Here is a 21,878-nt window from a genome sequence, read left to right on the forward strand (position 1 = left end):
TCATTGCTGATGTGTTTCCTCCTTGGCATAGTATTAACACACACTTGAATGCTCCAGAGCAGCAAACTGCTAAAACATCAGCTTTTACAGAGGTGGTCACCATCGCTGATTACCAGTTTACTCAAGGGTATTTTGCTAGCAGCACCTGGCTGCTAAGCCTCTTAATACCTACAGAAGAAGTAAGAGTGTACTGTACTTAGTTTTCCACACATGTCTTCTCCATTTTGGCTTAATTTTTGTTAAATAAATAATGGCATGGAGTAATAGATCATGTGTTGTTGTTCATCTGAGGCTGTTATTACCTTATTTTCAGACCTGCTAAGGGCCAGATGATTTTTATTATGTCCTGATATGAAAAACCATAGAATTCAAAGAGGGTGTAACTTTTTGTTTCACATGACTGCATGTCAGGGTGGCTGAGCTAGACAGAACTGAGACGTCGTTAGAGAAGGCTTGGCTACTGCACGGATTTCAGGCAAGACAGGAACACTACATTTTCAACTTCCCCTGTGGAAAGCAGCTTTCTGTCACTTCATTGTACCTAAGTATAGCACAGAGAGGGACTAGGGCATAGAAGGCAATACTGTAGTTACATGTCAGTCTACCTTCACCAGGTGTAGCATTTGTTTGTTTATACGTGGGAGGTATATGGTAAAATCAATTATAAGAGATACAATGTTAATTTTCGTGTAGCAGAGTTTGGTTGCTACTTCTTGCTTTTGGTTTAATTTAAATCTCCAGCATCGTATTGCTACTTTGTACTCTTTTAAAGTGTACACACTGGTTGAAGAGACGGGCCCTGGTTTCTTTTTAAATTTATTAAGAATCATTTTAATTCATATGTTTAAACAGCGCACATTTCAGCCACCCTTCCTTGTTAGTAAATGCTGTTCCTTCAAAAACGGTTCTCTTTCATCTCCTGTTCCCATGACAGCGGGCTCATATTTCAGGCACACTTAGCATCTCTCTCTCCTCTCTGGTGCTCTCTGATTAATGCCCCAGCCCTTGACCTGTGAACCTGCAGAATAACAAAAACGTAAGACAAACGCTCATGGCAATCACACTTCCGATTGGCCTTTCCTGTTCAGACCTTTTAGGAAAAAAAAATTTAGAGTGGGTTGGTGAGGGGAGGAGGAGAGGAGAGAGACATTTCTCTCCTAACCTAACAACCCAGCCCATTTAGATATGACAAAAAGGAGATGAGGGGAAGATTTTCAGATGCCTCACTGAACGCTGAATGCAGTCAAATAGGCGTTTGTCAATGGCTATGAGCTGCTGGGAACCATTAAACAGACAGGTTCTGTTGCACTCCTATCCCGCTTGGGGGCTTCTCACAGACAACTGGTTTGCCATGGTGGGAACCAAACGTGAGATCCGGAAGGAATTTGATCTGATCCAGCATGGCTTTGACTGTATTCATAATGTTTAATATCAAAGGAGCATAAAAAGAGAAAAACACAAGTCGCTAGGATCCACAGTTTCCGGGTCTGAACCCTCCACGCATATATAGGCACCCTTTTCTCTTTTCCAGACTTACATTGTAGTAATACTAGCCTCAGTGTTCAGATTAATTTTTTCCACCTGCCCATAATGTCTTGGCTAAGAAGACCCCTAGGAGCCAAGTGTTCTTGAGAAAGGCATCCTACCTCTCAGAGAATGTGGAGCAGATTGAGGGAGCAACTAAGGCTGTCTTGTGCTGGCAGGTTTTTTATTCTCAATTAGAGATGGGATATTCACATATGAAGATCAATATCACCATCATAGGTTACTGGGCTGATTGGTCCCTCCCCCAGAACCAGCCCGTCCATCTACAGCTTGTGGCTCAGTCCACATGGCCATCATTCACACCCTGTCAGTTGTGGAAGTAGCCCAGCTGGGACTTCCCCACCTCCCTTCACTGCTGACCACTCAATGCTGAGACTTGATGTCCTGCCTCTGCACCACAAGCGGTAAATGGACGGCCCAGTTCTGTGGGGAGGGTCCAATAGGCTTGGCCCCCTTTGGTGGCAATATTCATATTCACCTCCTCTGGGAGAAAAATATGAATATCCCATCTCTACTTCCTTAATTGGGCTAGTAGTGAGACCAGCTCTGGCCCACATGCATGGGAGATGTAAGAAGCATAGGTCAGCTGTGAGAGCAGGAAACTGAAATGAATTTATTCAGGACCAGACCAGGATCTATCAAATCTGGTTTCCAAGCCCTGTTAGGTAATTTCAAAAGTGTCCCCTTTGTAGCTGAAAGACAAGGTATAAAAATTTCAATATGTATTACCAACCCTTCTCCTGCAGTTAAAAAAAAATCAGACTGTTATTTCTCAGCTCCAGCAAATATTTGAAATACTGCTCCTCTCCAATGCAGAGAAACATTCATGTACTATAGACACTTAAGGATATAGACAAAAGGAAGAGATGTAAATAAAGATTGCTCTGTTTCTACAATCCTCGAACTTGACAATAAAGACAAACTTATCCTTCCTCTCTTACAAAACAGAAACATACATGCTTGTCTAAAATAAATTTCACTTCATGAACCTGTTGCATGGAGTTGTTCAAGCATACGGCTTGGCTCGACATCAGTTGAGAAAGATCTTGCTTCTTACTCTGTCTAAAAACTCACTCATCCTCCTCAGTGATTTTTGCTATCCCAGTTAGGTTTGTTTTTCCCAGTAAGTATAGTTGAGAAGACTGGGAGAAATTGAAAAATTAGAAGTCTGAGGACAGCTCAAGGGGGAAAAGTAAAGTTCCTACAAAACTGAGGGGGATATATAACAGACAAGAATTCATGCTCAGCACCGGATTTGGCCAAAGCAGGCTACAAAAGCAAGGTACCTTTAAGATCAGACAGAGTTTTAATCCCACAGATTTCTTCCAGGTAAGAATATTAAGGATCACAGCCATAGGAAAACTTTTTTTATTAGTCATTACACCCCTTTTCATGATATATAATCAAACAGAAAGGGGGAAATTAGGTTGTGATTTTTTTCAGACTGCATCTTTATGCTGAAACCTAATCTAGGAAAATAAAGGATGTTTTCATTCTAATGGCAAGAATTATTTCAAACTCAAAGTAAGCAGGAATTGATAAGTGGATAGAGATGGCTATGGTTGTATTCATGCCTTACCTCAAAACAACTCAAACGCAGCACACACATAGGAATGAGAGTCATGGATTCCTGGAAATCTTGCAATCAGCAGCACTACTTTCTACTGCATTTTGTGCTGTTAGTCACCAGGCAGCCTAATCAGTCACCATGGAAACCATAGACAACATGGAGTGCCAAGCATGGAAGCACAGCTTGCTTTCCTTATTATTGTGCCCATGCTGGCTTTATTTTACACCAGTAAAAATATCTAGGTTTGCCTGGGCTCAAAACCCGTGGTCCTACCCTATTCTACCCAGCACAATCTCTCTTCTTTTCTCCCATCACTCTTCTGTGGCCCAGGGTTCATCCAGCTTGTCTACTCTTTGCATGGGTTAAGTAACTGTTCCCAGACAGGTGCTCCCCACCTCCAACCTCAGATACTTGGTCTTTTTCTCTTTATAGCATAGGCTATGAAAGGCCTAACCAGCACATGGTCACCTCTCATTGGCCATTCAGAAGTACTCTTCTTCTCTTAGTTGTCTTATAGGTTCAAACCAGATGGTTGGGTGTTCCTAGATTTTTTGGGGGGGGCAGTGTCCTTTTGGACAGCCCACGCCTGGAACAGCCATTGTGGCAGCAGCCATTTGTCAAGGGGCCATTTGCATGCCCCACTGTGAGACTGGCCCCTCACCACTTCTGTTCCATCCACAGATGATTCAGCGGAATCCTGGCCTTTGCATGTGTATGATTTTGCAAAGGGCTTTGTGTATTCCCGTCACTGCTTTTCTCTACCACATTATCTCCTCCTGAGCCTTTAATGGCTGTAGGCAGTGCAGGTGTTCCACATTTCTCAGGAATATGAATTCCACAAAGTATGGAATCCTGTTTGAGATAGCTAAAATGAGCCCACAGTACTCTGCTCAAGCTGTAGAATGGGAACAGCTGTAAAATGGGAACAGTTATGTTTTGATGGTTCAGGGTTAGGATTACAGTGGGGTCTTGACTTGAGAACTTAATCCGTATTGGAAGGCGGTTCTCAAGTCAAAAAGTTCTCAGGTCAAATCTGCATTTCCCATAGGAATGCATTGAAAACCGTTTGATCCGTATCTGCTCTTTTCCGTCCATAGAAACTAATGGGAAGCTGCTATTCCGCCTTCGACCACTAGAGGGGGATATTTTGTTTCTTTTTTTCTTAGGTCAAGAAAGGTTCAGGGAAGGCAGGGAAAATACAGTCCAGGCAGTACAGTACCAGGCAGTCCGAAGCCTGTCTCCCAATCCACTCTTTAAACGCTGGGAGGAGTGAGGAAGCAGACAGGCACCCTTTTCACTGGCCAACAGTTAACTGAAAGTTCAAATTTTGCACTTTTCCTGCCTCCCACGTGGTTTTTTTCAGTTCTTAACTCAAATCTAAGTATGTAAGTCAAGTCAATATTTTCCTATGAGAGTGGTTCTTAAGTCAAAATGTTCTTAACTCAAGCCGTTCTTAAGTCAAGACCCCACTGTACTATAAATATTTTAAAAATAATGGTAAGCACGTGCTCTCAAGTCAATTCTGACATATGGCAAACCTTCCCAGGGTTTTCTAGGTGGGGAGTACTCAGAGGTAGTTAGCCATTCCCTTCTTCTGGAGGCATCTTGGGACTGTGCAGCTTGCCCAAAGTCACATAGGCTGGCCGTTTTCCCAGGAGGCACATGGGGAATCAAACTCCGATCCTCTGCTCCTCAGACAGACACCAAAGTAAGTGAGCTATTTAACCTCCTGGGGATGCTATAACAGTTCTCAAACTAAGGTAGGCTTTGTGTCCTCTACTTCACTGGTTCTTAACCTTGGGTTACTCAGGAGTTTTGGACTGCAACTCCCAGAAGCCTTCACCACCAACTGTGCTGGCTGGGGTTTCTGGGAGTTGCAGTTCAAAAACATCTGAGTAACAAAGGTTAAGAACCACTGCTCTACTTGCCTACCCAAAAGTAAATACAATTTAATCCTTTGAGTGTGTTTCTGGTGTTTATTTTGCTGACTGTTTTAGTGTTGCATTTGTTTCTTTCTTTTATAGTATTTTTATGCTTCTGTTTTTAAATATTGTATTTTATTGATTTAAGCTGGCTTGGGTCCTTTTTAAGGAGAAAGGTGGGATGAAAATATTTGGAAGGAAGGAAGGAAGGAAGGAAGGAAGGAAGGAAGGAAGGAAGGAAGGAAGGAAGGAAGGAAGGAAGGAAGGAAGGAAGGAAAAGACTGCAGCCTATGTAGTTCATAGATAGCTCTTCTGAATCTTCAGTGCCCCCAAGGGTGGTGTCCATTACAATTCTGACTTCAGTTACTGGCTGAATATACTGAAAGTCAGTGACAGGTTTGTTTCCTGCAAATCCATCAGGCAAAATGACTACAGGACATATTTTGCTTCACCTACCAGTTTTCACAAAGGTTAGAGTCTTGAGATACAGTATGTCTGCACAATGCAGCAATACTGTTTTATGCCACTTATATTGTAGTGGCTCCATCCAAAGTATATAAGGTCTTGATTCCTTCCATAAGCAGGGGTGTGTGAAAACGTTCTTGAGGAAGTGACATATGGAGCCATCACATGATCTGGGTGCAACTGGCACATGTTTTTTTTTTTTTTGGCCTGGAATTGGCTTATACAGTCTAATTCTCCTTCTTCCTGTGTCTGTGGTTCATATAAATGTCCAGTCATTCTTTAGGGACAGTGGGTCCAGGAGTGGATCACTTCACCCTTTTTGCCATGTCCATGGGCTCTAGGATTCAGAAGAGGGTCATCCCAGTGGCATTCCCCAAGTGTTGTTCACCTTGGCTGTCAGGAGCACATCCCGTAGCTGAAGGAGCCTCCACACTGGGAACACTGACACCCAAGATGGCAGCAGGATTGAAAAGTTGTTGCTGCCACTGCTATGGCACCACTTGTTTCACCTGAGCTTCTGGCCCGTTCCAGCTGTGGCAATGGCAGCACAGTGAGGGAAAGGGGGACCTGGCCATGGAGATGCCTTATTAATTGTTGACTCCTGTTACTAGTGGGCAGATCCTCTCCCAATCCAACTCAGGTTTGGAGGCCTCAGGAGGTCTGATCTTGCAGCCACTGATGACAAGCCAGACCCTGCCATTTCTTCTGATTCTCTTTTGCTGCCAGAACCCCTCTCTTGCTGCATGGGGGTGTGTGGGGTCAGCCCAGGCAGAGAATCCTCTTTGACTCTGCCACACACAGGAATTCTGGATTTATTGTTTGGTGAGACACTTGAAACCCTCTGCTGAAAAACTCTTATACACTTCCTTGAACTACAATTAACAAGATACTCTTAATATTAGTCTACATTGTCGAATTAAACTAATTTTATCTTCCATCCCTCTCTTCTCAAAGTACTTGGTACCTTCTAAGTACCTCACTGAACGACATATCTCAGCATTCCTTAAGGTTGATCCATGACATTAATAATGGTTTGAAACTGATTTACCACTGTAGTGATAAATCTTTAGACTTTTTATAATAAAATGAGGGAATACCAGCCAGTTAATGGCATAAACAGGTACCATGCTAAAATTCAGATAAAACCAACAATCTATAACTGTGAAGTGATTCTATCTTCTGCATGTTTTCTTTCCCTCACCTCTCTTGCTCATTAAGTTTTCCCCTGCCCTCACTGTCCTATCCTCACATATAATTATAACAGCAAGCATTTGCAATTGTTATCTATGCATATAGAGACAGACACGGAAAACCATACCTGGAGACAGGAGCAGACAAGGCTTCCCGGGTAGCTAGATTGCACAGACATGGCCCTTACATTGTTCCAACAATGAGATAGGTCAGAAGTGAACATTTTAAATAGCTGGCTCTACTGGCTTCACCCCAAACCAATCACAGTTTTTTTGTACCAAAGCTGAAGTGGTCCTGCTCTTAAGAAAACCACTTCTTTTGAGGAGCCTTCTTAGCCTTGAAGAGTATAGTGCTTGCCAGCTAGCGTTCAATGTTTTACTGCAGGCTAATTAATTAATCCTTTTCTGAAAACAAAATAATGCCAAAGTGCACGCCCTCAGGATCTGTTTTGCTAGCCAAGTTTCAGATATCTAGGTTACTGAAGGCAATTGTTTGTTAATTCCTTTTTATTTAGCAGCGCATAAAGTTTTTTAAAAAAACAAACAAACAGCTGTAGCACAGGGGAAATGAAATTTCCAGCTCCCACCCAGCCCTTGTTTTCACAGTGAAACTAGACTAAACTTTGCATATGAAATCATTCTACAAGTAGCTTAAGTAGAAAAGGGGAAAAACATCTTCACTTACCATTGATCTCCAGTTACAATCAGAAGAATCAAAGGATAAAAATGGGGGTGGATCTCTCAATCATTTGGAAGAGGGGGAAATCCATTCAACTGCATGTTCTGAAGGTCAGGAAGCAGAGAGAGCAAACAAAGCAACTGGAAACAAACAGGAAAAGCGGGCAGGGACTTGCCTCAGACTTGGGATGAAAGGACTTTGCTAATAAGCTAGTGGTAGATGATAGTCACCTTAGTTTGTGAAAAAACTCCTTCCTCCCACTGGAACCCAGTGGTAGTGCATACAGGATTGTTACCATACCAACATAGAAATCATGGTCTTGGAGCCAGGGCAAAGGTACACAGAAATATGCTCTTCCTCTTGCTTTGACATTTTGTACTCTTACACAGACCTCATATTATTTATTTATTTATTTATTTATTTATTTATTTATTTATTTATTTATTTATTTATTTATGAATGAATGAAGCAATATTTATACCTTGACTTTCTTCTCAAGAGGATCCAAGGCAGTCTACAATATTCAAAACAAACAATATAAAAATTGGAAGGGGAGGAGAAAAAACAGGCAAAACAAAGCAGACAAAAACTACCACAACCCTCAGACAGCCAGTCACTGAGAAAAAAATATTGCCTGAAGAGAAAAGTCTTTGCTTGCCTGTTACAGGACAGCCTGTTCTATCCTGGGAGGTAGTTTTGCAGCTTGGGAGCAGCAACAGAGAAGACCCTCTCTAGTATCGTCACTAAATGCACCTTTGAGGGTGGTGGGGTAAACTAAAAGATTTCCCCCTGATAATTTTAAAAACCTGGTAGATGTGTAAAGGGAAATGGGGTCTTCCAAATAGTTTGCATCTTTCATCAAAGAACTCAAGGTAGTATCCATCAGATCATTTCATCTCTCATCAACTTTGTCCAGTTGGTCAGCCTGACAATTACCTCAGATAAACCCTGGAAGCTTTATAATTGAGGAGGAACTGGACAAAAGGACCCACAGACATTTCCAGTACCTTCCTGAAAGCACCTTGAAAATATATGGAACTGCAATGTGTGTCTTTTTCCTTAGTACCAATTTGGGAATCTGCCAAAGTCTGTTACAAGCAACATCATAATTAAGATGTGAAGACAGGGATTTTATAGTTTGTATCTTGAGGTGGCAAGATTGGATGCATAAACTGCTGCTAGCATCTCAACACACAAAACAACTGCCTCCAGATGATGGTGTTGGACAGAGGCCTCAAGTCCATCAGGGAGATGTTGCTCACTGTATAATTAAAGCCACAGAATACGATTGCTTTCCTTGGTCTAAGCTTCAAAATTGTTGTTTGCTGGAGCGGAATCAATTTAACTTTTCGATTTACATATCATGGCTACTGGGCATTTGGCAGATGGTCTAATTGCACGCCTTCTCTCTGGATTGCTTTCCTGACTTTAGAGCAGTTATAGTAAACCCTAAATTTAAAGACGAGACAGAGCAGTGTCCAAAAAGACCTGGCTCTTCTGGTAAATGTCAACCTCAGAACTGATTATTGCTTTGCATTTGATCCCAATAGTATTGTATACTTCTGTATATTTATACATGTTGGTGTTTTATTTGTGGCTGGTCTTTTGACCGTAATAAAATTTTATCATATCATATCAAGGTAAATGTCGTGTGCTGTGTTTTATGTTCTAGTATGGTTTTCAAAGTGTCTCATGTTATCAGCAATGCACTGAGAAAAGCATTTCCTTGTTTTAGATTTAACCAAATGCTTTGCACAGTTTTTGAGGAAAGGTAATAAAAATGTATGGGTTAGTGTCATGTAGGAAATAGTGCTAGACTAGGATCCAAAAGTCTTGATTCTGAATCCCCACTGTGCCATGCAAACTAACTGGAGAAGTGGAACTGATAAAACTACTCCTTAAATATCTCAATTACCTTGAAAACATGATTAAGGTCACTCTAAGTATGTTCCAAGCTGATGACACATAAAACTCATCAATAGAGATGGGAGCATTCGTATTCATATACGAATCTGAATATTCCTACGCAGCTGGAGTTAATGAGGGTTTGGCCCCTGGGGCCAGACTGTCCACTCACACGTCTGCCGCCACCACTGACCCCATTCATCCTTATAATCGCTCCTGAGCGCCGTTTTCTTCCCAGTCTTCTAGACACTCCTGGCGGAGGGAGAAAGGACGAGTCTCCCTGCAAGGCTGTGGAGTGGCTAGCCAAGTGGCACTCTGCAGCAATTGGAAAAAAGAGAGGGGCCACCGCCAGATATATGAGTAGACAGTCCATCCCCAGGGGCCAGACCCTTGTTAAATTCAGCTGCCTGGGGATATTCATATATGAATACCCCCATCATTTTGCATGTTTTGAAAGACTGGCTGAAATGTATTTAGTTAGAGATCTGCTATATTTTTCCCAAAAAGTACACGATTCAAGACAGTTAAGAATAAAGTCAAGGAAGAAAAGCACAATCAAAATGTAAAGCGAGTTAATTAAAATGTGGGACAAATTTTAAGAATTGAAACACTTCACCAAATAGGCCAAATCAGCCATTTCAGACTAAAATGACCTAGGCTGTTACACATTACACTCAAGATGTCAAAGATATTCTTCTTGCTGTTGACCAGGGATGGTTTTAAAAAGGAAGAAGAGGAGGAAGCTGAAGGGGTTGCTTAGTTTTTAAGAAGGGGACACAATGCATATCTTATGACCTGCTTTCCACATGACACAATGATATATGGAGCCAACTTGGAGCCGTAGAGAAAAACAGCCCCAGCTAGCGCACAATATCTCACTTGAAATCATAGAATAATGGATTTGGAATGGGTCTAAAAAAATCCATCAAGTCCAACCCCCATAATGCAGGAATCCAATTTAGAGTATATTGGGCAGATGGCTGTCTAACTTTCTCTTGAGTGCCTCCAGTGTTGGACAGCTCACCATTGGTTCCATTGTCATACTGCTTTAACAGTTGGAAAGTGAAGTGATTTCTTCTGTTTTGTTAGTTGGGAAAACAACATGACCTCATAAATCTGATGGAAAAGGACTATGGCTTCTTGTGGCAGACATACGTGTAAAAGTGTGCTAGTGATTCCAGCTGAAATCCAAAGCAAGAGAAGTGGGGTGAGACTTAAGTGCTTTATATATGTAGCTCTTTATCCTCCCCATGACCAGCAAAACTAGAGAAAGCAAATCTATATAGATTTAAAAAAATCAACTTCATGTCTTTTTTTTCTTTTGGGGAATGGTGTAGCATGGAGTGCAGAGGACTCCAACTAAGCAGTATGCAAATGTATTCTTACTTCTATGCCCAGATTCTGGGATTGCCTAGCATCTTAGCGCAGGGTGTTTGGCAGAGGCCAGATCAGAACACGGTGTTTCCATTGCTGTCGGATGAGTGGGCATAGTTTCAAATCAATTACTTCCATTCTTCTCCTTCCCCTTCCCCTTCCTCTGGTATTTCATTCCTTATGCTATAGTTCACATCATAGCTCAGTGCCTTAGATCCTTGGATGTGGAGCCAAAGAGTGGGGGTTTGATTTCCCCACTGTGCCTCATTGACGGAGGGTTGACTCAATGATCTATAGGATCCTTTCCAGTTCTGCAGTTCTAAGATGATGATGATAAGATGCATCTATGGTTCGCATTTATAGTGTTGCAAACCTGAGGTTCAGCTGAACATTATGGGTGAATTGATACAGACCTAACATGTATCATGTTGTTGATTGATATTGCCACTCCAAGGGGCAATTTGTGGAGACCCCTTTTCACCCTACAGTAGCTACAACGGCAGACTCCTTGCTTCTTGTGGCTCTTTATTGGCTACTCAGTATATAGAGTACAAAAATGAAATAAGTGGGCAGCTTCAACCTAAACTTAAAAATGCAAGGAGCACAAAGTTCCAACAAAAATGGCAAGCAAAAACTTTAACAATGGTGACACTCCCAATTCAGGTAGTGCAATCCTCTGCCAGGTCTAATCTGTCAATCATTCCTTTGAATCTAAGGGCATTTCTTTTACATAAGGTTACAGAGGACTGCATAAACACTAATTTAGGTGTAATCTCCATTGAGCACAGAGGGACTTTTCACCAAATAAACCTGATTGGAATTGCATCAAACACTACCTGAAACTTCCATCAAAGAGACTTCCATTTTGAAGGATCAGTGAGAAATTTTAATCAGAGAATCAATTTTTAAAAACCAACTGCTTATATATTGATGACAGAGGTACATATATTCCAGCAGAATCCCTGAAGAGTTAGCATGCCTCAGTTTTGAGCTATCAGCCACATCTTTAAGCAAAATAATGTGACAGTGTGACCGATCCATAGGCGTAACTCAGAATGACTAATTTGGGTGAGATGTTTACAAATGGGGGAAATCTCATTTTACTGAGCTCTTTTTTGGACGTTGCATACATGATCAGTCTGCACCTCGATACCTTTAAGAGCACAAAGAGAACATTAAAATGGGTCCTTCACCTATGTGAACAGATCATAGGAACACTCTTGCTTATTGTTTCAACCATTATTTTCAAATACTTTTCTTCCCAACATCTCCAAACAGCGCAAGATTTTTTGTGTGTGGCATATTTTTGATAAAGAAACAAACACAAAAGACAGCGCTGCTAAATCAACAAGTGTGGTAGTAAGCAGGAGAAATTGTCATTTTGTGACATCTAATTTGACAGGGATAAAACTGTGTGCACAATCAGAGCCACAGGGGAGAAGCTAAGAAATTTGTAAGTAGCGTGGCTGCAATAAGCCTCAGGAAAAGCTGAGAGAATTCAGAAGGTGAGCATATCCTTCTCACACTAATGACTCCAGATCGGCTGGACACATGCCAGGAAGAAAAGCCATTTGGCTCCCTTCCTTGGCTCAGAGTTGCCTACTTGCTTCCTTGTGTTTGCTGTAAAACAAAACAACAACAACAACAAAAGCAAGAACATGATGTTCACAGCAGGCTGGTAAGAGGAATGGATCGAAAAGTTGGGTTCAGGATGACTCCAGGAAAATCAGCAGGACAGATACTTGACATAAGGAAATAACTTGAGAAGCATGACTTAATGACTGACAGTCTAAGAGAGACTTTAAAGGGTGGTTTGTATATTTTGGTTGCCTTTAAATCTGTTTTGGTAATGCTTTTATCCATCATTTTTAATATAATATTTATTTAATGGTTTTGTAATGTTTGAATAATTTACTGTCGTTGGATTTTAACATTGTGTTGTTAATTAGCTGCCTTAGATGCTTTTTTAGGAGAAAGACAGGATAAAATATTTTAAATAAATAAACAAGGTAAGCATTGATTTATTTTGTTTCACTGATGGTGATTCACATGGTCTTTGTTCTTCCCTACATAATTATTTGCTAGTGGCTAAAAATAAGATACAAGCAGAATAAATGGAGGCTTGTCTGGCAAGGAGCTGGTGCCAGCTTTCATAGGGTATGTGAGTGTGGGGTGTTTTTTTCCTTAGTGGTTATACCGTATTTAAATCCACAGTCTCTTCTGAGTGTAGTTATTACTGGTAGCAGTAACATAGATTACTTATCTAGGATTGCAGAAGGAGAAAACCTAGGAGAACTAGTCATTGTGGATATACAAATACCCTTTTTCCTCATTAGAAGCTAAAACAAAGACTCTTATTAAAGGTAACAAACATACTTTTGTTATGAACTTTTACAATAGGTAAGGGGGGAAATCCCTGAAAATAGACCTGCAAAATACAATTACTCTTTCAGCAGCATATTTCAGGTGTTCAAAGTATTATGTTTATAATGTAGTTCTGGCAACCATCGTGTTGAGAAGTAAGCATTATTATTTGCAGTGTGAGCTGAGCCTGTACTTTACCTTTTTGGTATAGTATACTGTACCTGAAAATGAAAAAAAAAATGTGAACGAGAAAAAGCATATACACACATACTTTTTTTTTTTACAAATACAGAAATCATAAGCCATGAGTCCTCCCTTTCCCCCAATTCAACTTGGTGTGTTGATGTATGTTCATGTGTGTTTAAAACAACCTTTATGCCTGTAACACAGCCCTGGCTGCAGTGAGTAAATTTGAACATTGAAAAGTACTGCAGGATTCAGGACATGTACCCCTCCTTCTAAATGCAGTACTTGCCTGATGTATCTTCTCAACTTCAGCATCCCATTGTCATGGTTGTTTAGTCATTTAGTCATGTCCGACTCTTCATGACCCCATGGACCAGAGCACACCAGGCTCTCCTGTCTTCCACTGCCTCCCAGAGTTGGGTCAAATCCATGATGGTTGCTTCGCATACACTGTCCAGCCATCTCATCCTCTGTCGTCCCCTTGTCCTCTTGCCCTCACATTTTCCCAACATCAGGGTCTTTTCCAGGGAGTCCTCTTTTCATGAGATGGCCAAAGTATTGGAGCCTTATCTTCAGGATCTGTCCTTTCAGTAAGCACTCAGGGTTGATTTCTTTCAAAAGGGATAGATTTGTTCTCTTTGCAGTCCAGGAGACTCTCAAGAGTCTCCTCTAGCATCACAATTCAAAAGCATCAATTTTTGGCGGTCAGCCTTCTTAATAGTCCACCTCTCATTTCCATACATTGCTACTGGAAAAACCATAGCTTTGACCATGCGGACTTTTGTTGGCAAGGTGATGTCTCTGCTTTTTAAGATGCTGTCAAGGTTTGTCATCGCTTTCCTCCCAAGGAGCAGGTGTCTTTTAATTTCGTGGCTGCTGTCACCATCTGCAGTGATCATGGAGCCCAAGAAAGTACAATCTGTCACTGCCTCCATATCTTCCCCTTCTATTTGCCAGGAGGTGATGGGACCAGTGGCCATGATCTTAGTTTTTTTGATGTTGAAAAAATAAGATGCAAGCAGCATCCCATATTTTCCCTTATGCTGCTGTAATCAAGTATGAGGTGATAGCTAGTGCATGGTATAGGAATAGGGAAATGCTGTAATGGTAGTTAGAGTATTTAACTAATTAACTAGATAATATTGTCAGTAACTAGGTAGTTAACTAGGTAATTAATCTGGCACAAATGTGGGTTTGCTATATATTGTACTTTTAAAGGGTCATTGAAGTCACATCTGTCAGATGAGAACCTCTGAACAGCTCTATTTAGGCATTACCTTTGAAATAGAGGGTTAAATCACTACTAAGGGCACATGTAAGTTCTAACTAGGTGACAGTGAGTGTGTTGTACAAGAAAAGGGAAATGGTGAAATGGCAATTCCAGTGGTTTAGAGATAGGTGCTGCAGGCACATTGAAAATTATGGAATTCTTCACATAAAATGATTTCTTTTGGAAGAGAAGGCTGAGTCTGGTGAAGGCTAGAAGAACTTAAGATCCATCAAAGCAAGAAAACAACACCAAACTGAAGAGGAAAAACAGCCACCCACAAATAAAGTATTTCTGCCATACATCAAAGGAGTCACGGACAGCATGGGGAATCTTTTGGAAAAAAAACAACCTACAAACAGTATTCAGACCCACCACAAAAATACAACAAATGTTACTTTCAGCAAAGGACAGAAGGGACCCCCTCACCACTGCAGGAGTATACCGGATACATTGCAGTTGTGGACAGGTATATATTGGAACCACAAAACGAAGCATCCACACCAGAATCAAAGAACATGAGAGACACTGCAGACTAAAACAACCGGAAAAGTCAGCAGTAGCTGAACGTGCCCTAAAACAAGCTGGACATGAAATTCTATTTCAAAATACTGAAGTAGTGGACAACATCAGCAATCATTATGTTAGACTGCACAGGGAAGCCATTGAAATCCATAAACACCAGCAAAGCTTCAACAAAAAAGAAGAAAGTTTAAAACTCAAAAAGGCCTGGCTCCCAGCACTGAAAAATACAGCCTGCAAAAGGTCAACGAACTCTACCTAGCCACAAGGACCAGGAATCATTGCACACAAAAGACCAGCTAACGATATCCATCAATCACAGTGACAGATAATCTCTCCCCCTTATCACAACAATACATCCACAACAAAAACACACTGATCACCGTAATCACCCAATCTCCTGAAAAGGACAAAAGCTGTTCCCACAGCTATAAATACTCAACTATCCAACAAACTGCAACAGAGCACAGAGTTCCTATTCCTGCCCTCTGAAGATGCCGGCCACAGAGACCAGTGAAACGTCAGGAAGAACAACAGAACACGGCCAAAGAGCCTGAAAAACCCAGAACAACCAGCTAGAAGAACTCATTCTCTGTCTTAATGAATTGTGCTGAGAAGTTTCATTTCTCTTATTAAAGTAATCCAGAAAGAGCTGTGCACAGAAAAGCCATGTATGCCTACACAGAAGTAGTGACTCCATAAAATTTTAATAGCCATCCCTTCTTCAGTTGCCTAACCACAGATAACAAGAGAGAATCAGAGGCGAGAGAGATCACTCTCTTTTTCTATTACCAGGAAGAAGAGTGCTGAGTGGGTAGTGGAGAGGCATTTGCCTGATCTTTCCAAATGGCATGTTCTTGGAGAAAGGGATAGCTTGTTAACGTCACGCCTTCCTTAGATGGTGCACAGAGTTGGAGGGTTGGCAGGCGATCCAGCACAAGTCTTGACAGGGCTGGCCCTAAACAGTTTGTTGAATGGCTTGCTTCCATGACCACCACTCTTCTCCCACTATGCGCTGTGTGCATTTGCCAGTTCATTTTACATTATAGGGATAAGCGAGGCTCAAGAAATATGGCCAGCATCTCATGCCAGTGGATTGCACACTATACTTCGGAGCTCACAGAGGCTCTGCGGCAAATGTGCAGAGGCTGTCTGGTAGACAAATTTGCTCAGGAAGGGGTTGCTAAAGCCAGAAACCAGGACACTTTAAGTGCAGTAGGCAGGATGCTGGACCTGAAAGAGCTCGGCTGTTATCCTTAACTAGGCATGAACCAAACACAGATGACCTATCTAGGCAGGGCATTTAAAAAATGGATAACCCTCTACTTGGGTTGTTCTTGCTTCTGGAAGGGGAAAAAAAGAGCCATTTTAATAACAATGCATGCTTTCAAACTACACTCTACATTTAATTAGATAAGAAGAGGCCTACAAAAGCTGAAGCACAATAAGCCAATTTGGCTTTCTGGTGCCATTACATATGTTGTCTTTTTATAGCATCCAGTGCCAACCCTGTCATGGGTTTGAAACAAATCCCATTAAAATCAATGAGATTATTTCCACCATCTTCAGCAATGCAAATTCTGGATTTTGGTTGCTCAGGGATACAAGTCTGAATCCAGCAATTCCATTATGGATACCATTTTTCAAAAACAAAAGGAAAAATTAGATTAGCTTCAAAATACATGAAGCAAAACAAGATTGAATAAATAAACTTGATATGTGAACCTAAACACTGGAAAAGATTCCGATCATCTCTAATTCAAATTTTAGGCCCGAATCAGTGATGCTGATGAACAATGGATTAGGTTTTTGGTTTGTGTGTCTTTTTGCAGAAACAACAGCATCTTTTTATTTTGTACAGAGCAAATAGGCAACTTGCTTATTTGCCATGTACATATGACACATTTCCATCTCTTGACTTCTCACCACTAATTAATTAACAAAACACGTGTCAATATGCAGCTTTTGGACAGATGAAAAATGGTTTTCTGGTTTGTTTCTCTTACATTTTGAAATGGGATTGGAAGCACAGTTTGGAAAAACCACCTTTTGGAGGGATTAGAAATCCCAGAATTCCCCAGCCAACTGTTTAGGGGATTCTGGGAGCTGTAGTCTGAAACAGCGACTTCCCCAAGCTCTGATTTCACCTGGATATTCCTTCAAAGAGGCCATCTGTGGGAAAGTCTACATTTCACCATATGCAGTATATATACATGTTGCACTCAATGGGAGTAACATGAATGACATATACATTGCCTCGAATTAGTAATAAATCAGGGATGTGGAACTACTGTCTGACCTGGTTTTTTATCCAAATATCTGCTACATAAATCAGGACCGACCCACCTTGAACTAGCTTGCTTATAGTCTGAGCTGATTTGTTCTCAGTTTTGTGCAGGTATTTGTGCTTGTGTGGGTAGATGGGAGGCATGGATTGGCATTCAAGTCCCAGGACTTGCTATCAAGTCAGACTTAAACTGCACCAGGGACTCGATTCAGGTGTTGTTGTTCTTGTTTTTCCAATGACTTGGACTCAGCTCATGACTCAGAACCCACCCACCCCTCCCATTTTTTTCTGGGGGGAGAAGCTTGTTTTTTATAGAGACTCGAACTTGGGGCTTGGAGCTAAGTACACAGTAAAGATTCAGACCCAAAGGCTTGATGGGAGGGAATGGAGCTTTTTAAAAAAACAACTAGGACTGGGGTGCTAGAAAACACCTTCAGTTTTGGGAATGTGGTAAGCTGCAATTTTTATAACCTCGCACGTTGTCTGTGGTTTGTACGGCTGGAAGGGACCTTTCTGGGCTGGGGCGACTGTCAACCTATCCAGCACTAACCAATTGCTCCTTCCCACCTCTAAATTCAAAGAGAGCCCCATCTCTGTGCTCAGAGCTTTTCCTCTCTCTTTAGTCTGTTGGAAGCCAGATTGTTGTTAATCAGTTCACAACCGTAAGTAAATGAAATGCTTTTATTCTTTCTCTTACAAATGTCTCTGAATTATTGAGACCTTAAGTGCTGGTTAATAAGAAAGGGGTGGACTCTGGGGAACTTGTAGCTGTTCCCATCTGTGAATCTCTGTACTTCTACTCCTGGGTGAAAAAAAGGGGAGGTTTAATTAGAAATTCAGAACTCTGCAACATGTTAGACCTTCAAGTGTAAAGAAAGTTGCTACCTTCCTCCTCCCGCCCCTATATAGCTGTGGGCTCTGCTTCTTGCCCATGCTCCACCCTTTCATGAATTGAACCTGCATCAGCCAGCAGAAGGAATTTAATGTTAAAAGAAGGTAGTGAACTCACAGGTGAGAAGGACCCTCAGTGCTACTTTCACCTTCCCAATCAAAGCCCATACATGAGAAGCAGTAATCCATACCACATTCACATATACACTGTATATTCTCAATTTTAAATGAATAAGGAATCAGTGTAGCTACCCCCAAGAAAAGGAGAGGGAGCAAGAATGCAGCCAGTCTAATAAACAATGTACAGTAATATCCTTCCTCTGCCATGTCTGCATGCAAAATAGCTGCTCAACCTGGCGGATGGTAATACATGGAGTTTAGTCTCAGCCCTTTCCAGATACGTAGCAATTGACATTTCTAGCAAATGTTTTGACCTTCACTGAGGCATTGTCTACTTTAGCATTTCCTTCTTTTGCTACACCATGTGGCACCCTGTTTAGGTGGTGGATTTTTAAATTATTACTATTATTTTGCTCCCCAAATTATGGCATTTTCAACCCTGAAAATGTCAGAGCAAACTTCAGCGATTTGTAAGGGCACGCAAACTGATCTGATGGCAACTAAGGACTTCCTGTACTTGATCTGGAAATGAACAAATATCTGTGCTCCAACCTGTTGGGACCCTTCTTTCAAAGGCCGTGCACGTCCCTACTAGTAAAGAAGCCCTGCTTCCTCATGACACGATGTACTGTATCCTCATGTCCTTATGCTAGCATGGTGAGAAGAATGTAAGATAATGTGCATCTTATTAATCAAAGAGAAAATATGGACAAACACCATTTCCATGTAATAAATATAATATGTATATCTGCCTTTAGAGCTGTGCTGTATATATTTATTTTAGGTTGAAGTTATGTTGCCTACTGTAGTAAGTCAAGTAAGTTGGCCCACTAAATCAGTGGCGATTTGATGAGTCATCCCTTCCATATGTTCCACTGATTCAAAAAGGTCTATTCTAGTTCTAGTTGCAACTTACTACACTGAAGTAAGCTGCAACTAGAGTAGGCCTGTTTGGTTCAATAGAAGTTACAAAGAAGCTATCTCATCAAATTTCCACTGATTATCTTTAAAATGACGGGTTTTATTTGACATAAGTGGGTGGGCTGCATTCTGCTTAATTAAGATGCATACATATGATAAAATTAGTCATGGAAGCTTATGCCAGATAAAATTTCTGAGCCTGTAAGTTACCACAGGACTTTTTAGACTTTGTGTTCTTGGGGATGTTCAAAATTACTGTAATGAATTTCTGTATACTGTAATTTAAACTTTTTTTTTTTTTTGCTAATTGCATACCCCAAAAAGTGTCCCCCATCAGGAATACAGATACGTACTCCATAGGAATGTGGTGTAAAATGGTGTTTAATAGTCCTTGCTAAATGAGATGCTTGATATTCAACAGAATACTAATGTCATCTGCAGGTGGTCCCATTTCAGGTCAGACTCATCTTTCAGTCAATATGTTGTTGTATCTTGTGTTTGGATTGGACAGAACAGTGTATATTATCACTGCACGAGAGTGCAGCCATGTTATTATGCAGGAGACTAAATCAACATTCTACAAGGCAATTTCTAAAAATGGACCAGTCCAAAGAAAATATATACATATATATAACTTTGAAACTGGATTTTAGCTCAGCACCAACTTTGGCAAAGATGTAGCTGAAGTCTTCTCTTCCTCTTTACCAAATTTGGGGATGTGGGCACAATATTGTGCAGCAATATTGCGCTGTTTCCCGATGTTTGAATCATGGCTACAGGAGCAGAATATCCTAATATCATAAACAATTGGGTTTTTTTTTGAAGAACTGAATTTTGTGAAAAGGACTGCTACTGAAAACAGGAAGGTGGTTAGGATTTATTGTAACGGTAAAAAGGATGCATCTGGGTAAGATTTCCTTGAAGTTTTTAATCTGAGCCTTGACCTAAGAGTTGTGTTCAATCATTCTCCATCCCTTATTTCCACTGCACATTATCACCATTGACCAAGCCAACAAAGGTTTCCTGCAGAGGCCTACTGTGGCTATTGGGAAATGTTTGATCATCGTTGCCACATTGATGTTGTCTACGGATATTTACTAGCATCAGCCCTTCTGTTGGAAATAAGGGATGGAAATATTTGCATACTTCTCTACTCTCATTTATGCTAAAGAAGAAGAAGCTATCAATCACGTACTAGCCCAGCCATTATTTGCAAACTTTAAGCACTAAAGGGATTCTCTGTCCTTTTGTTCTCAGATAAAACTGCACTTGAATGACAAGGCACTTGCATTTTATGCTCTGGCAACTTCAAAAGATATATCAAACTGATTAATAGCTCCCATTGGTTTTATACTGTCTCAAAGCAATCATTTTGCTATATGTAGTGGAATTGTCTATGAGTAAAGAATTCTGCAAACAGATATGGCAAGACACACTTGCAATTATATAATCCAATAAAACCCTTTACTTAATTAACTGATGACTTGTCTACAGGTACCAGGCATGAGTCCTGTATTTATTGGTGATTTCTTCTGGCTTATGTAAACACTGGAAGATATTATGAAAATAATATCTTCCAGTGCTTGTTTTGTGATTGGTCATCAGGAGGCAAACAAAGGCTCCATCCCAGTGATGTAACTCAAATGTGTTCTCAACTTCAAAATGTGAGCTTTGGACAGAGTTCAAAACACACAGTGAATGGCTAAGTTGAGAACAAAAAAGCGTGGGTGAAGATGGTTGACTTTCATGACTTGTGGGACCAGCCTGAGATACATTAGTAGATATACAGTAATTTAAATAAAATTAAATGAAATTACTATGCTTATGTCCTATATAGTTAAAATAGCAGTGAAGATATAACACCTGTGAAGCAAAAAAAAAAAAAAAAAGACTGCAAACTTGGTACATGTGAAGACCCTATACTACTACTAATATCTACTACTACATTTGTCTTCTTCAAGGGTGATAGAATACTGTACCCAATGTGGGCATTCACCATTTGTGTGGAGGGCTAAATCTGGAGACAGGGATATGGATGAGCACATAAGTCCCGACCCCCAATGTCACTATGCATCTGAACATATTTAAACATTGAGGGCAAAGGTCTGTAGAGAAGTCTATAAGCACTTGCAGCTGAATACAACTCCTGCTATTAGGAACCTAGCCATTTTTGGGTTTCTTGATCATGGAAGCTCTGTAACCACATGTAGTACAAGCTGTTTACAGCATCTGCTTTGGACGTCTGCACTCAAGGTTCCAATACTTCCAGATGCACTGTCGTGTTTGAGGGCATTTCCAATGTTAACCATACAAACAAGCTGTCAATAGCTACATACAGCTTATATACACTTTGGCACATGGGTGCAAATTGCTGTCTGGTGCTGTGAAGAGGTTCTAACATTCCTAGTAACCCTTGAGTGTGAGTCATTGCTAAAAAGGTAGACCACATCTATCTTGGAGGCATCTGGTGGGAGGGAGAGCAGTGTTCGTTTTCCTAGGGCAGGACATCTGGTTACCAAGAGATAGGAGAAGGTACCAAGGGTCCCTTTGAGCTGTCTGATAAGATGAAGGCTGTAAAATGGTTATCATTCATAGCCGTATTCCAGTGAAACATTTAAAAGTAAGTACATGCAAAATGGCTGGTCTTCTGGCTGGTTCTGATGGAGGTCC

General features: G+C 40.9%; 1 protein-coding gene and 1 long non-coding RNA gene across 3 annotated transcripts in view; one reads left to right on the top strand and one right to left on the bottom strand.

The window, feature by feature from the left end:
• RASGEF1A (RasGEF domain family member 1A) overlaps nucleotides 1-21,878 on the top strand; it is a 304,991-nt gene that overhangs the window by 216,399 nt on the left and 66,714 nt on the right. The window lies entirely within an intron of this gene.
• On the bottom strand, nucleotides 804-3,207 carry LOC144588351 (uncharacterized). Its single transcript, XR_013543864.1, has 2 exons — nucleotides 3,125-3,207; nucleotides 804-1,018 (listed from the first exon to the last, which is right to left on the bottom strand). It is a non-coding gene; the product is annotated as an uncharacterized LOC144588351 (long non-coding RNA).

This window comes from Pogona vitticeps, chromosome 3 (assembly GCF_051106095.1).
Source record: "Pogona vitticeps strain Pit_001003342236 chromosome 3, PviZW2.1, whole genome shotgun sequence".
NCBI classification, from domain to species: domain Eukaryota; kingdom Metazoa; phylum Chordata; class Lepidosauria; order Squamata; family Agamidae; genus Pogona; species Pogona vitticeps.